This window comes from Taudactylus pleione, unplaced genomic scaffold (genome assembly GCF_031769625.1).
Source record: "Taudactylus pleione unplaced genomic scaffold, aTauple2 ptg000040l, whole genome shotgun sequence".
NCBI lineage: Eukaryota > Metazoa > Chordata > Amphibia > Anura > Myobatrachidae > Taudactylus > Taudactylus pleione.
In genome coordinates, this window is record NW_028284442.1 from 16,159,782 (window position 1) to 16,177,278 (window position 17,497).

Here is a 17,497-nt window from a genome sequence, read left to right on the forward strand (position 1 = left end):
ATTTGTATGTGGATCCTGCTCTCCTGTCATGTGACTGTCCTCCATACTCACTGCGGTCTTACAGCAGTGTCACCAAGCAATTATAGCACAGCTAAGTTGTGGCTAACGCACACAACCACACACAGAAAAAACAAATATTTTACACACTGGGGAGAAGAGCACCCCTGAAAGAGGCAGCAGCCCCTTGATAAATGACACAGGCAGAACAGCACGCCTGCGCACCTACGTGGTGATAAGTGTGGCTAACACCTACACACAAAAAATAGTTTTTACTTTTTTCACACTGGGGGTGAAGAGCACCCCTGAAAGAGGCAGCAGCCCCTTGATAAATGAGACACAGGCACACAGCACCCCTGCGCACCTACGTTGCTGATTAGTGTTTTTAACACACACAAAAAAATGTTTTTATTTTTTTCACACTGGGGGGAAAGCACTCATGAATGAGGCAGCAGCCCCTTTATAAATGACACAGGCAGCACAGCACCCCTGCGCACCTACATTGCTGATAAGTGTGGATAACACGCACACACAATTTTTTTTTTATTTGTTTCACACTGGGGGGTGGGGGGGAAGCACCCCTGAATGAGGTAGCAGCCCTTTGATAAATGACACAGGTGGCACCCATCCCAGCGCACCTACGAGTGGACATGGCAACAACCAGCCAGCCCCTATATATGGACAATAGCCAGCCCCCCTGAGTGACAACAGTAGCCAGCCCCTTAATAAACACAGTCAGCAACAGCCAACAGCACAGCCCTCTCCTTGCTCTTCACTTTCCACAGTAGGAATGAAAATGGCGGTGATTTATACAATCCAAAACCAACGAGAATCTGCCAGCGGGATGATGACATTTTGCCTCGTTTTGAGATCCGTCAGGCGGGAAAACCTGAGCCAGCTTGGATCTGGCTCGGATCCCCTAAGTTCGGATGGGTTCGGATCTCTGGAATCCGAACCCGCTCATCTCTAATTATCATAGATGATGATCTGAAATAAACAGTAGCCCAGCATGCATTATAGTCTACCTCTGATTAATGACCTAAATCACATAAAAGTGACAATATTTTATAGCATTGTAGTAAATATATCACAACAGGGCAATGTCATAACTCTACAGGCAAATAGGGCTGGTTGGAAATCTTTTCTATTTACAACCATTGACTTGATTCAGAGTTGTATGCCATGTGCAAATATGCGAATGCTGTAGGAGGCGTCTTCTATAAATAGACACTTCCTGCCAGTTTCTGTGATCTGCTGCTGCATTGGATCATCTGTGAAAACATCTGAGTAACTTTCAGGTTATGCAAGATGGCCTGTGTTTTCATTCTGCTGGGGCCAGGAAATCTGCGTCAGAAGACACAGACCCTGGAATAGGAATGCATTGAAAATGTGGCAGACACGCCCCCATTTTCAAGAAAACTGGTTGTCACCACCCCATTCCCGCCCCCAAAATGGCTGCAGCATGTCAGTGATTGGCACATGCACAGTACAGATTTTTCTTATTCTGATTAGACTAACAGTTTGAAGAGTAACTCTTCTTCTTGTTCAAGTCCTAAAACTATTAGTGCAACAGGACCCCCACATGTACCTCTGCTGTGAAAATTTTACTTTGGTATAAATGTATATTTTAAATGACTACAGTTGTTCTGTTTCTCTCTGAGACATTACACAATATTTGTCCACAGTGGAGGAAAGTATAGGTCATCGTTGGCAGTGAAGGACAGCAGTAAATAGTCCACGATATGATAAACAAGACTACCAATAGATAATAATAATGGAGAATAATATAAGAAGACAAGACAAATATGAAATTAGACTGTTTTTTTGTACTGCAATGGGAAGCACATCTTAACTTTGATATATATATATATATATATATATATATATATATTAGTCCAGGAACGATGATGTTTATCCATGCAAGTTGGCGTTTTGCCTCTTTCTGACTTCCGGCTGACTGACTTTTGGAGGGAAAAATCCGAATTCGGCGTGCAAACTCGAACCTATTCGAGCCTCCACATCCCTAATATATATTCTTGACAAAGGTCCGCAGGGACCGAAACGTTGAATTAAACTACAGTGGTCTGACGACCCGGTCTTAAGAGATTATTTCCTTGCGAGTGCTGCTGCCGTCCTGCCTGCTATATATATATATATATATATATCCTGATCACATTTGTATAATAAATATATATATATATATATATATATTATACACTGAATTATGTATTAATAATATTTATTTGATTGAGTTTGCATTGCTACTGTGTGTGTTTTATGTCACCAGTCCGTGCTGTCTCAAATTCAGGACAATAAATCTCTTTCATGAGAGGCTTCTGCAAATTCTGTTTTTTGTCCTTATTTCTTTACTCATAGTGCTTAAGAAAAATCTGTAAAATCGTTAAAAACTTGTAAAGCACAAAGAATTTTTAAGAACACTGACATAAATTTCACAGAATTGAGATGTACAGTAAGAAGAGACCAGATGTTGAAGAGAGCGAAACCTGACTTTCTGCCTCTCCATGAATAAATGTGTTGGATTAGATGGGAACTTTATTTCACAGAAATGAATACAAGACATTTTGCAATTTTATATAAAATATTTTTTTTTACTGTAACTGCATACATTTTTTTTCACAGCTGCAACTTTTCATTTTACTGATTATCCTGTCTCCTCCTCGGAGACCTGCATTGTCCATTGTATATAGCATTGACTTGTCCTACCCTTACTAGTGCACTCTCCTTGTACTGTACATGTATTTGATAATGTGCTCCAACTAACTCTCACCCTCTCCCCCTATTCACTATAGTGTTTTTTTTTAATAAACATTTCCTTTATTGGAACTTTGTGTTATCCTTACAGCTCATCAATACAAAACATCTGCATCTGCATAAGCTGTATAGCTGCTGCCATTGCCTTGTGATCGTAACTTATTCTTGCTTCAAAAGGTGTATAGAAGTCATTATTTCCAGAAGTGTTAACAAGAGCTGGGCTATCAATATCAGTAATTAATTAAAGTAGATCGATAAGAGACCATTAGAAGAACTGTGTGACCTTTACAATAATTCATTCATTAATTATATAGTTCAAGTTGTAATGTCTTCTCTACTTCTGTGTTACATGGAACTCCTGGTGACATCATCCTTGGATATGGCTGTCAAGCCATTCATTTAATAAATGACTCATACTGTACAAATTAATTACAGTATATTCTTTGGCTGGATGTATTGAATCAACTGAGATGGTGAGATATATGTCTGAAGTAATCTTACCCAGATTTTAAGCAGACAGTGTTTGTGTTATTTAAGGAGTGAACTGACGACCATATAATTTTGTGCCAGAGAAAGCCTTTAGGTTTATTAAGTTTGAGATACTTTCTCCCCACCACATCCCTAGTGTTAAAGTATGTCATCTTAGATGACATTGTTATCTACTGTAAGCCATGTTAGAACATGTTAACATATATCTGTAGTAAAAAATATTTTAGGCTCCTTTAAATGGGAAGAAAACAATATATACATGGTAAAAACAAAATATATTTTATAATGCTACTTATTGCATGAAAGAATGTAGTCACACAATTTGTGATTTATGTGCATGATGAACACTGGTGATACATGGGGCATGGCAGAATGGAGAAGAGTGATTCTGTAAAGAAACAAGTCATTAGAACGAGCACACCCAAAGTTTTGGGTATCTTGTCGAACCGAGCCCAGCTCGGATCACTTTTGGGGTTCCAAGTAGATCCAAGTCCCATCTCGGGTCTACTCATAAGTTTGGATCTTGCGTCTCAAAAACGGATCTTGGGTTTTGGATTACATGCAAACAAATGACATGATTTTAGCTATTTTTATAAATTTTAAAGAAATCCATAACCGAACCAAAGCCTGGTTGGCCATCACGCTTCGCCCTTGTCATTCTGAATGTCGATAACTTGACCACATCCCCTTGCTAGATGTACTCTGAGGATAAATGCTCTAGTCTCTTCTTTTACAAAACTCAGTCCTAACAAATTAAACAATTGTTTTGAATTTTTATTCTATCTTTTTTATTCTACAATATAGCTCTGATCAAAGCACAATTATTATGTTAATGCATAATCAAATTAATATGCAGGTCCATGTATCAAAGGGGTTTGATTTTAAAGAAGAGAACATTTGGTACTATCCAATATTTGAGAACAAGTAACTTTACACTTCATTCCATAATTTGTCTCCCACTCTTCCAACTCTGGGCCTGATTCACTGCGCAGTGGCAAACGCAGGTTTTTGAAAGGGGGACTTCCAAATCCTTGGTTACTGTACCAATGCAAAAACATCTGGCTACATACGGAATATTCCAAAATACAGAATTATTTTGCCATGACTCAGATAATGAAACCTTTGATTATTGATGGCTCAATGTACACAAACTTTGTCTAAGGCACAAATTATTAAAAATAATGTATAAAATTACCTATAGGCTCTGTGTATAAGGTATATATGACACACAAATGAATTTAATTTCTGTGCACAAACTCTGTTTGAGCCACAAAATTATTGAAAATATTGTATACAATTACCTGCAGTCTGTGTATATAAGGTGTATATAACACATAAATGCATTCTGTGTGTATATTTGGGTCCTATTCCCAAGATATCTCATTATGGTATGCAATTATTCCAAAATACAGAATATTCCGTTTTCCAAAATACCCCTTGTCTCAAGCATTTTGGATATGGGAGACTCAACCTCTATATAATAAATACAGCCAGCATGATTTATGAAAGACTCCCCTCCACTCAGTTGTACCCCTTATACAGTGCCCCCAGTAGTGGTCCCCTTATGCAGTGCCTCTTATACAGTGCCCCTGTAGTGCCTCTTATACAGTGCCCCATATACAGTGCACCCCTATGTAGTGGTCCCCCTATGCAGTTCCCCCAGTAGTGCCTCTTATACTGTGCTCTCAGTAGTGCCCCTTATGCAGTGCCCCATATACAGTGCCCCCAGTAGTGCCCCTCCTATGCATTGCCCCCAATAGTGCCCCTTATACAGTTCCCCCAGTAATGCTCCTTATACATAGCCCTCAGTAGTGCCTTTTATACAGTGCTCCCAGTAGTGCCCCTTATACAGTGCCCCCCTATGTAGTGCCCCAGTAGTGGACCCCATATGCAGTGCCCCCAGTAGTGCCCCTTGTACAGTGCCCTCAGTAGTACCCCTTATACAGTGCCCCCAGTAGTGGTCTCCCTATGCAGTTCCTCTTATACAGTGCCCCCAGTAGTGCCCCTTATACAGTCTCTCATATACAGTGCCCCCCTATGTAGTGCCCCCAGTAGTGGTCTCCCTATGCAGTTCCTCTTATACAGTGCCCCAAGTAGTGCCCCTTATACAGTCTCCCATATACAGTGCCCCATATACAGTGCCCCAGTAGTGGTCCCCCTATGCAGTGCCCCCAGTAGTGCCTCTTATACAGTGCCCCCAGTAGTGCCCATTATGCAGTGCCCCCAGTAGTGCCCCTTATACAGTGTCCCCAGTAGTGCCTCTTATACAATGCACTAGTAGTGCCCCTTATGCAGTGCTCCCAGTAGTGTCCTTTACACAGTGCCCCAAATAGTGCCCCATATACAGTGCCCCTCTAAGTAGTGCCCCAGTAGTGGTCCCCCTATGCAGTGCCCCAGTAGTGCCCCTTATACAATGCCCCCAGTAGTGGTCCTTATAATTATGTATTGGGGACACTGCTGTGTGGCATATTTATGTATTGGGGACACTGCTGTGTAGCATAATTATGAATTGGGGCACAGCTGTGTGGCATATTATGTATTGGGGACACTGCTGTGTGGCATAATTATGTATTGGGGACACTGCTGTGTAGCATAATTTTGAATTGGGGTACAGCTGTGTGGCATATTATGTATTGGGGACACTGCTATGTAGTATAATTTTGAATTGGGGCAGGACACAGCTGTGTGGCATATTATGTATTGGGGACAGTGCTGTGTGGCATAATTATGTACTGGGGATATATTATTGTCTGCAGTGCAGTGGCGTCCCTCCCCGCGGTGTCACCTGGTGTGGGGAAGGATACTGTGCTCTAACCGTAGTCGCACACAGCCAAAAAGGGGGTGGTACCTCGATGGATAGGGGCATGGCAACTTGTGATGGGGCTTGGCCTCGCGGCCCAAACCCTGTAGTCCCGACTCCCAAGCTTTTTACTGGCGTGGGGGCAGGAGGGTGCAGGAGGTGCAGACTGCCCTGTGTGCAGTGCCAGCTCCCTTGCAGTGTCAGGTGCCATGTGTACACCTTGGTTTAACCCCTCAGCGAGTGAAACCTGGGTGCAGCCTACACCCCCTGTACCCCCCTTGTGATCCTACTGCTACAGTACGCACACAAATGCTCTCAGGCTTAGTCAAAAGCATGCAGGTGAGGTTTAATGCAGGTGGCTGGGAGCGTGTATTGGGGGAGCATGGGGAGGTAGGAGGAATCTTTGCCTAGAGTACCCAGAAACCTTGCACCGGCCCTGGCAGAGGTTTCACATTTGTAAACCAACAGGCTTCAACAGCAGTTTTAATTTTGAATGTCAAACCACCTTTTAGTAATTGAGTGCTTTCAACCTCTAATTCAGGCACAGAAACAGACAAATCTCAGGTGCACAACTCCAAATTATTAATAATATATATAAATGCAACAAAATTTTGCAATCAATAGAGGTTTTTAGCATAATCATGGCCAAGGTTATGGGCCTACCCACTATATCCAGGTAACCTCTTTCGGGTAGGTCCCTAACATACTAGGGTTCAAATCCAGAGCGCAGGACCCCCGAAAACTGGCCCAGCTAAGTTGCCCCAGGACACCACCATAGCAAGAAAAGTGCAGTGTATAGAGATAGTTAGGAGCAGCTGCAGCTGCATATAAAAAATGAATATAAAAAAGTGAAGTACATATGTATTAAACACACAGAGAAGGGTTAAAATGTGTTATAAAGGAAAATGTGTTATAATGCGATGCCCTGAGACAGATCAACCAATGCAATCCAGGGGGACCCACGCCCCAAAAATGAACCAAAGTTCATATAGTCAGGTTGTGCAGTCCAGAAATCTTTCCCATATACTCCATTTAATGTGCTTTATTGCACTTCTGAGGGAAAGGAGATGCCCCCATTCTGGATTAGCACCCTTCCTTATTGGTTTAAAAGCATGGAGTATGGTACTGTATATGCACACTGTATTAGGCACAATTCTAGATAAGTCCTACAAGTTATATACTGTAGTGCAACTTTGGTTCATTTTTGGGGCGTGGGTCCCCCTGGATTGCATTGGTTGATCTGTCTCAGGGCACCGCATTATAACACATTTTCCTTTATAACACATTTTAACCCTTCACTGTGTGTTTACTATATATGTACTTCACTTTTTTATTTTCATTCTTTATATGCAGCTGCAGCTGCTCCTAACTATCTCTTTACACTGCACTTTTCTTGCTATGGTGGTGCCCTGGGGCAGCTTGGCTGGGCCAGTTTTGCGGGGTCCTGCACTCTGGATTTGAGCCCTAGTATGTTAGGGACCTACCCGACAGAGGTTACCTGGATATGGTGGGTAGGCCCATAACCTTGGCCATGATTATGCTAAAAACCTCTATTGATTGCAACATTTTATTGCATTTATATATATTATTAATAATTTGGAGTTGTGCACCTGAGATTTGTCTGTTTCTGTGCCTGCAATTAGTCTCATCAGGTAGCATCTCCCATCATATATATATAGTCAGGTTGTGCAGTCCAGAAATCTTTCCCACAACCTCTAATTCACCAGATTGTTGTGGTTCCAAACCACTAGATCAGGCATGTCAAGCACGCGGCCCGAATAAACATTTTCTGCGGCCCCAGAGTGTGGGCTCACATATATATAATAGGTGTCCCACACCCCTGCCACGATCGGAGCACAGCTCAGATCGGGCAGTGTTTACTGTTACAAGCTGGCAACAGTGGTCTCTAAAGTGATCAACATCGACAGCCGCCCCTTTGGTAGCGAGCTCCGGAGCGACAGAGTTTCTCTGTTGCTCCGGGGCTTGCGCACGCGCAGTGCGGCCGCTGCGCGCGCGCAGGCCTAACCATTGAGTCGGTTATGAACGCTTCGGTGCTCGGGACCGACTCTGAATAAGGTCCTATAAACCGCTGTCAGGGAATCACTCTTTATTTTACTTTGACATCAAGGCTTAACTTATTTACTTTCCTTACTTATTAAAATCACGGAGTTGGGTAAGGGATACTGGCGGTCAAAATCCCGATGCCAGCATCCCGATCAGGTTAGAATTCTGATGCCCCAATGTGAGTAAACCTAACCCCTAACCCTAACCCGGCCACCCCGGTGTCTAAACCTATCCCACCCTCCCCGCAGCCTAAACCTTACCCCCTTACCTAGATGAACCCCTTACCCTAACCCTTTCCCTAACCCCAATTCTTACCTTCAAGATTCCAGCAGTTGGAATGCCATCACTGGTATTCTGACAATTGTGGGGATACCGGTGTCAGCATTCTGACAGTCGGAATCCCAGTGGTCGGCATTCTGACCGCATCCCAAATCACCTTATCTTAATTGATAACACTTTATTTTAGCTACCCCGCAAACCATAAATTTGGCACCTGTTTAATATCTTCAAGTGTTACCATAGACTACTATTCAAAAAATCCTCAAAGGGTAATATGAGGGGCTATAAAAATAATTGGCAGTATTTAGACATTTTTTTTTTTAATATGTAACAAGTGAAAGTGAATTCTTCAATACATTACACATGGAAAATGTATTTTGATTCTTTCCTGACAAATTGCACTATGCCCAAATGGGTTATTCTACCTAGACCACTATAATTCTATATTGTCACCAAACCGATAATCAAAAGATAGCAAAGATTGTCATATAATTGATAAGTTACGTAAGGACCATTTAACAAATTACATAATACACAAAATATACTGCTGACTGAATACAATTCTTGTTCAAGTGCCTTGTATTAAGTAAAATAAAGATGTGGGAAAACAAATGATTTGTTATGCATTGTTTAAAAGAGGTTGTGAACCTGTGTGCAAGTTACAGTATACCAAAGAATTAAGTCATATTCTTGGAGGAAGTTCGGGAGGACACTCACATCGCTGCGCTGCATAGCTGAGCTGTGGTGACTGGATGACGCGCGCAAGCGTGCGTCATCCACATACACATTGCCAGCGACTCTGTTAGAGGCTGGGGGCTCTCCAGTATCTCCCGGAGTGCCGGGCAAGCCCCCAGTATGACAAAAATGGGGGTGTGGCTCCGGGCATTTCCTGCAATACCATGCCGCTTATCGATAGACCACACCCCTTATTTTTGCACGCGCACCTACGCAACTGTCCCTGCTCTCCAATATCAAAATTGGGAAGGTATGTGTTTTTTTTTATATATATATATATATATATATATATATACAAGCACACACATATATATATTCACACACATTTATATATACACACACACACATACATATAAACACATACAGATGGGTCCAGCTAGTTTGTTGCTCATAGCAGGGCATTCAGGCCTCTGTGTCACGCCATGGAACGTCACGTGATGGCTGCACTTTGGCGTACCATGGTATTTTTCAACGAAAGATAAGCTACAGCATGTATTACAGCGCTTAACCGCTGGGTGGCGAGTGCTCCACTAATGTAATTTGTACTGAATACCATACTGTTAAATTGGATGGATATCACATTCACACAGTGCAGGGACATATCTATCTATAATGGGTGCAGGGTGCGTGGGACCACGGGCCAGGGGGGTCCCACACCGAACACCCTGCACCCATAATAATACTTACCTCTCCGGAGTCCCATGTTGGCGCGGGTGTCCGGCGCTGTAAAAAGACTGGAAAAAGGCTGCGGCGGCCATTTTCCTGGTTACATGTGCATACACTATAGACTCTGGGCACACTCTATTGCCCAGAGTCTATAACTCCGGCACTGGCCACGCACAGCTCAGTGCGCTGCAGGCAGCCGGGCGGAGAGGAGGGGGCCCGTGTCGGAGACTGAACACGGGCCCCCTCCTCTCTAGAAATGCCCCTGATGCAGTGTATTTGCATATTGCATGTTCGCACAACCAATCTTTTTAATATCACATAAACTCTTAGAACGGGATGCAAATCAGTACACATACTGTACATAACTGTACAGTAGTGTAGTTGCCGTGTACTTATGATGGTATAACCAATATTGTAGATTAATGAGACGCACACACAGCTTTCAATGAGACGGGATGAATTATTCTCTAATGGTGGGGTACTGTGTATATATGTACTAGTATAATATTTTTAAAGGAAAACACATTTTGTTATTATTAAAAATAGCAGCGGGTGGGGGGAGTGCACAAGGATAAGCCAGCTATTGACATTGTACACATTGCCTGCTATAATTCGCAGATGTCGCATTACATACACGACAGAAGTGGTTCTTGATATGGCTGGTGTGTGGGCTAGAGGTTAGGTGATCACCTTGCAACAGTGCTTGTCCTGGGTTCAAGACCTGGAACAGAATATATATATTTTTTTCAATCTTCACTACAGGATTAAAAAGAAATCACTTGGTGGTGTGTGAGTTCTTTCATTTATACATATATCTGTGTTGACCAAAAAGACACACTCCCAGCATTGCATAAAAACCAAGCAATTGAAGTTCAGTATTGTTATCCAACCCTTACTGAACTCAATACATTATCCACAACTTCCCACCACCTGGCATTTCTATGCTACTTTTGCATTAGCAGTACAGTGGCATAAAGTAGCATAGAAATACCATGTGCTATGAAGTTGTGGACACTGTATTGAGTTCAGTTGGCTTTGATAAAAATACTGAACTTCAATTGCTCGGTCTATATGCAAAGCTGGGAGTGCATGTTTTTGGTCAATTCAGATACTGTACCTGTATACAGTAAATGACACAACTCACACACCATCAAGTCCTGTAATGAAGATTTCTAAAAAAAAAAAAATGTCCCTTACCAGGTCTCAAACCCATGATGCCCACTCTTGCAAAGCGATCACCAAACCCCTAGCCCACAATTGCACCTGTTGTATACAGCACGCAATGCATCAGTGTAGTGCTGATGCACTGTGTCACTCCAGATCAGCTCCACTAGGCATGCGCAGTACTATGAGACTCAATTCACCACAGCATAGCATCACTAACAGGGTGCTACATGGCGATTGGAGTGGCTCCACCGGGCATGCGCCGGAGATCCCATGTGCAAGGCACAGAGTTGTCAGCCACCACAGTGCAGACGTGATGACAGTGTCACAAGTGTACACTTTAAAACACACATTCAGTTTGTAATACTGAGACCCCACTTTTAAACAGAGCCCACTACTAGTTCCTTAAGACATGAAATCATCACAGTGTCTACAGGAAGTCTGGGATGCACTGTGTGACTCCCAACCCACTGGGCATTCACAGTACTACAAAATGAGCCTCCATAAGCCACAGCAGGGCGCTACATACCACCACAGTGCTGCCAACATGCCGACAGTGCCACAAGTGTGCTTCTTAAAATGCACAGTCAGTTTGTAATCCAGGGATCCCTCTTTCACTCAGACCCCACTACTAGTTTCTAAGACATGCATTCACTACAGTATCTAAGTGTGAGACAGCGCCAACAATACCGACATTGTTGCAAGTGTGCATTTTAAAAACCAAATAGTCAGTGTGTACTACAGAGACCCAATTTTCATACAGAGCCCACTACTAGTTTCTAAAGTCATGAAATCACTATAGTGTTTATGTCTGGGATGCACTGTGTGTGACTCCCGACCCACTGGGCATGCACAGTAATACAGTATGAACCTCCATAAGCCACAGCATAGCACAACTAGCAGGGTGCTACATGGCATATGGAGCGGCTCCACTGGGCATGCAATGGAGATCCCTGCCACCACAGCGCTGCATATTTGCCACCAGTGCCACAAGTGTGCTTCTTAAAATGCACTGTCAGTTTGTAATCCAGGGACTCCTCTTTCAGTCACACTACTAGTTTCTAAGACATGCATTCACTACAGTATCTAAGTGTGAGATAGCTGAGAGTGCTGACATTGATGCAAGTGTGCGTCTTAAAATGCATATATTCAGTGTGTAATACAGAGACCCCATTTTCATACAGAGCCCACTACTAGTTTCTAAAGTCATGAAATCACTATAGCGTCTAAGTCTGGAATGCACTGTGTGACTCCAGACTGGCTCTACTAGGCATGCACAGTACTATGAGACTCTAAACGCCATAGCGCAACTCGCAGGGCACTACGTGAGTACTGTATTGGAGCGCCATACACCACTTTCTTGAGCACACAGTGAAATATTTTTATAAAAAAGTACAGGGCTCACACACTTAATGATTAAAACTTTATTAGACATGAGACATGATTCTATGAGGAAAACGCTGTACTATAGTGTACCGAATCACTGCTTCTGTCAGCCAATCACCGGGCGGTGATACAGAACATGCATTGGAAATCAGAAGCATGTGCTGTGTGGTTTAGGAAAAGCAACACCTGGTGGACAAAAAGTTGTATTACACGTTATGACTTTTTTCCAGTGTGGCGCGACTCAAGGTGTACTGTGTGGCACAAGATGTATGGCGTGCTACATAACAAGTGGAGCAACAAACTAGCTGAGCACATCTGGATATATATATATATATATACACAAAAGCACATATATATATATATATATATATATATATATATAAACATACAAACACACATACATACAGTACATACATATACACACACATATATATATATATCTATATATATATATATATATATATATATACATACACACATACATTCATATGTACCTGACTTTTTTCCAGTGTTATGCTACATTCCATTACGAAACATTCGACTCAAGGCATACTGTGTGGCGCGAGATGCACGGTGCGCTACATGGTGCGAGATGTATTGCACGCTGCATGGCGTGCTACATAGCATATGGAGCAACAAACTAGCTGGGCACATCTGTATATATATATATATATATATATATATATACTCTCTGGCAAGGATTGTGAACAGGGGCTGGCTGGCAACTTTTAGCCTGGGGGGCAAGCACACGGCACTGGCCCATGAACATCCAACCACCCTCAGTGCCCAGATGCAGTGCTATCTGTTGTCCCCCCCATCCACACCGTGACTTCATCCACCCCCTACCCACTGCTACACTCACTATCTGTCATGCTGTCAGTCCAAACTTCATCCCTAGACTAAGCGTTGCACTGGTGATTGGAGAGCTGATAGGCCCAAATTGTGGGTGTACAGTTTCTGGCACTATCAGGAACCTACATAGTAATAGCCTACATTATCTACTGCATAAATATAGTGTTATTCAACACATTAAGGTATGCGGGACTACAGGTGGGACATGTTGTATGGAGGGGAAGGTCCCCCACAGTGGTGTGGTGCAGAGTTGGACAAACCCAGAACAGCATAGCTGAGCTCAGGAAACCTTTACACAATACAGGCACCACCAGGTGCTGGCATCTAACAATCGCTATGCTGCTATCAGAATAGGTTGCACTGCTGCTGGCTGCAGAAGCTGGCTATCTGCACCTATACTCCAGCCATACAGAAGCTGGAGGTGGGGACACAGGGAAGTGGAGGCAAGGGAAATTTGAAGAAAGTTACAATTCCCGAGTAAAGTGTGCAGCGGTACTACATTTTATGCCGAGTTGCCCCCAGCCTGCCTTATCAACTGCGTTAGGAGGGGACTCCCAGACTATTTTGTTCCTCCCAGACTACTTTCTCGGGCACTCCCACTGGTTCCTCCCCTCCACATTTGGAGCCTGGATGCACACGCTTATGATGCCTCAGTATACTATACACTGTAATACATCAAAAAAATTGTTCACAAGACACAAAGCATTTGATCTGTCCTCCTAGCTAGCTATGTGTGGTGCTTTCATTGGAGGAGATGTATGAAGCCCAGACACGGTATCAGCGCACATTAGGTGCGCTGATACCGCTTCTCCCCGATGTATGTTCGGGGGTCTGGGCGGTAAATGACAGAGGCACTATGCGCCCCATGTCATTACTATGCACCCCTGTCAAGATAGCAGTGCCGATAGCCTGGGCTATGTACGAAGGGTCATATTGGCTGACCGTTCGGCCCGCTGTAGCTGTCGTTATCGACAGCTACACAACACACTTACTTTACTGACACTCTTTCTGCAGTCTTGTCACACCACACGCAACACACACAACACACTGACCTTACTGACACTCTTTCTGCAGCCCAGTCATACCACACACAACACACTGACCTTACTGACACTCTCTTTGCAGCCCAGTCATACCACACACACACTGACCTTACTGACACTCTTTCTGCAGCCCAGTCATACCACACACAACACACTGACCTTACTGACACTCTCTTTGCAGCCCAGTCATACCACACACACTGACCTTACTGACACTATCTTTGCAGCCCAGTCACACCACACACACACTGACCTTACTGAAACTCTTTTTGCAATCCTGTCACACCACACATACACAATGACTTTACTGACACTCTTTGCAGTGACCCGATGGAGGTGCGTCTACATGCTGCGGCTGCTGTACTCACAGTCGGGATTGGGGAGGGTACTGGCCATTGCTGCTGCCCCTCCTTTTGGTCCAGACATGTCCCCAGGGAGGCTCCAGGCGTATTTGCTATCCCCGGCTGGCTTTGTTGATGCGGAGGGGTCCGGGATCCATGAGGTCTGGCTTGTCAGCGGGTCCATCGGGGGGGGGGTCCTTCCTCTCGGCATCCAGGCTTGAAGACACTGCCGGTGTTGAGGCTGCTGCGTGGGCTTCCATGGTGGGTGGCTGGCGCCATGGAGGTCTGGATGGCGCCGCTGCTGAAGGTGCCGATGCTGATGCTGCTGTCTCTGGAGAGACAGGCAATAGCCAGTCGGGCAGCCAGGAGGAGCAGAGTTGGAGACACTGGCGTAGGAATGGAGGTCGAGGTGGTCGGCGGTGGAGGCAGGATTGGCAATGGAACCAGGGACTGTACTAGAGACACCCTCACAGGCAGAGGAGGCAAAAGAGGGGTAAGAGAGCTGGCATTCAGGTGAGACTTAGGTCTCATCCTTTTAATCCCTCTCTCCCTAGTTTATTCTTGGCTAATGTTAGATCTCTCCACAATAAAATGGATGAGATTAGACTTAGACTGAATTGTAATCAGTCTCTTAATAACTGTTCTTTATTAATATTGACTGAGTCCTGGCTGAGGGACAGTGATTTGGATTATCCTTTCCAACTACCAGAAAGAACTCTGGAAAAAAGAGGGGTGGTGGTCTTTGTGTTTATGTTCATGATAAATGGTGCACAAATGTTATCATGATTGAGTCGCAGTGTACAGTTGATGTAGAGTTTATGATACTTAAATGTAGGCCTTTTTATTTACCCCGGGAATTTTCTGTAGTCTTGTCAGCAGTAGTATACATCCCGCCTCAGGCTAATGTCACTTTGGCTTTGGATATTTTGTTTAATTCTTTCTCAAAACATTTGTCTCTATATCCAGATTGTGCTTTTTTTGTTGCTGGTGATTTTAATCAGGCTAATTTGAAGGTGTTTTTTCCAAAATTAATTCAGAATGTGGAGCTGCCAACGCATGGTTCTAATATATTAGACCACATTTACACTAATGTTAAGAATGTGTATAAAACTTCTCTGTGCCCTCATATAGGGCTGTCCGATCATGTATCCCTTTTTTTAATGCCAAAGTATCTTTCTCTAATTAGGCGATCTGGTGCAGTTATTAAGAATGTTACTGTTTGGCCGGAGGGGGCCTTACTGAAACTACAAGGTTGCTTGGATTGTACAGAGTGGGATTTGTTTTTAGATGAAGCTAGGATGGGTTCTGATATAAATGTGGACCAGTTAGCTTCTATGGTTTTATTGTATCTGAACTGTTGTATAGAAAGTGTAACATTCAGGCTATACGTTTTTTCCCTAATGATAAACATTGGCTGAATGGCAATGTACATTCCTTGTTACGAGCTAAAGATCTCGCCTTTAAATCATGGGATTGTTTAGCATATTGCACTGCCCGGTCTGATTTGAAGAAGGGTATTGGACTGGCTACAAAGGCCTACTCTGATAGGTTAGAGTGTCACTTTAGTGAATCTGGTGATTCTAGGTTCCTGTGGCAGGGCATTAAACACCTAACTGATTATAAAGCTTTGAATTTGGGTGGTCCTAAGGTGGGTGGCCCTTCGGCTGACGCATTTAATAAGTTTTATGCTAGGTTTGATGTGGTAGATAATATCTGTGCTATCCCGATTAAAAGACTAAAAAAGGATCCAGGGGGTTCTTGGATCTTGGAAAAGGCCGATGTCAGGTCTTGCTTGCGGGGAACCAGTTCTAGGAAGGCTGCTGGTCCTGATTGTGTTCCTGGCAAAGTTTTGTGTTCCTGGCAAAGTTTTGCCAGGAACACAATCAATGATCAATTATCTGGCATTCTCACGATTATTTTTAATTTGTCCCTTGCTCAAGGTATTGTCCCGGGTTGTTTTAAGACTACCACTATTATTCCAGTTCCTTAATCCACGTCCATTTCTGGTTTAAATGATTTTCACCCTATTGCCCTTACTTCATTAATCATGAAGTGTTTTGAGCATTTGGTTTTGGTACGCTTTAAGGGTAGAATCCAAGATGCTTTTGATAATTATCAATTTGCATACAGATCTAATAGATCTACTGAAGATGCTGCCCTTATGGTTCTTCATAAGGTACTGTGCCATCTAGAGAACAGGGATTCATATCTTAGACTGTTGTTCGTAGACTACAGTTCTGCTATATATATATAATATATATATAAATCTATATGGCTAGAGATTGCACTGACCTGTGAAGGGATTCTACATGACATGCTGGGGCCTAGGCTGCTTTCTTCCTGAGCTAGGAAACACAGCATAGCAGTAGGACAACACAGGGGGCGGAGCTTCAGATGACTCATTGGCGGAGCTTCTGCGGGCCTGTGATGGACAGTGCTTCTGTGGGCCAGCAGTGGGTGGGACTTTGGGATGGACAGTCGACCAGCCGAGGGGGGGTGAGTGGGGGTGACAATGGACTGTTGGTGGTGACAGGAAAAAAAACATTTTTTTTCCTATCTGCACTGCAGTCAGCCTTGAAGAAGAGACCCAGTATCTCGAAATGCATCGGCAAGCTACACCTGTAATCACTTCCAAGGACTCTGGACTTTTTCCACAGGATCTGATTTCCGTTTGGGTAAAGCGTAAGGAGCCTTGCAGGGCAACCCGGGCACCCTGCAATTCAACACCCACTGGCTCCCCATCACCCACCGGGTATGATATCCTGTACTTTTTTGCCTACTACCAAGTGTACAATTATTACCATTTATTTGTACATTGCACGATAGTGCTTATTTTAAAAACAGGAGTCACATTTCCTGCTGCAATCAGAACTCACCAGACCTGTCATTTGTTTTATGTTTCATGCCTT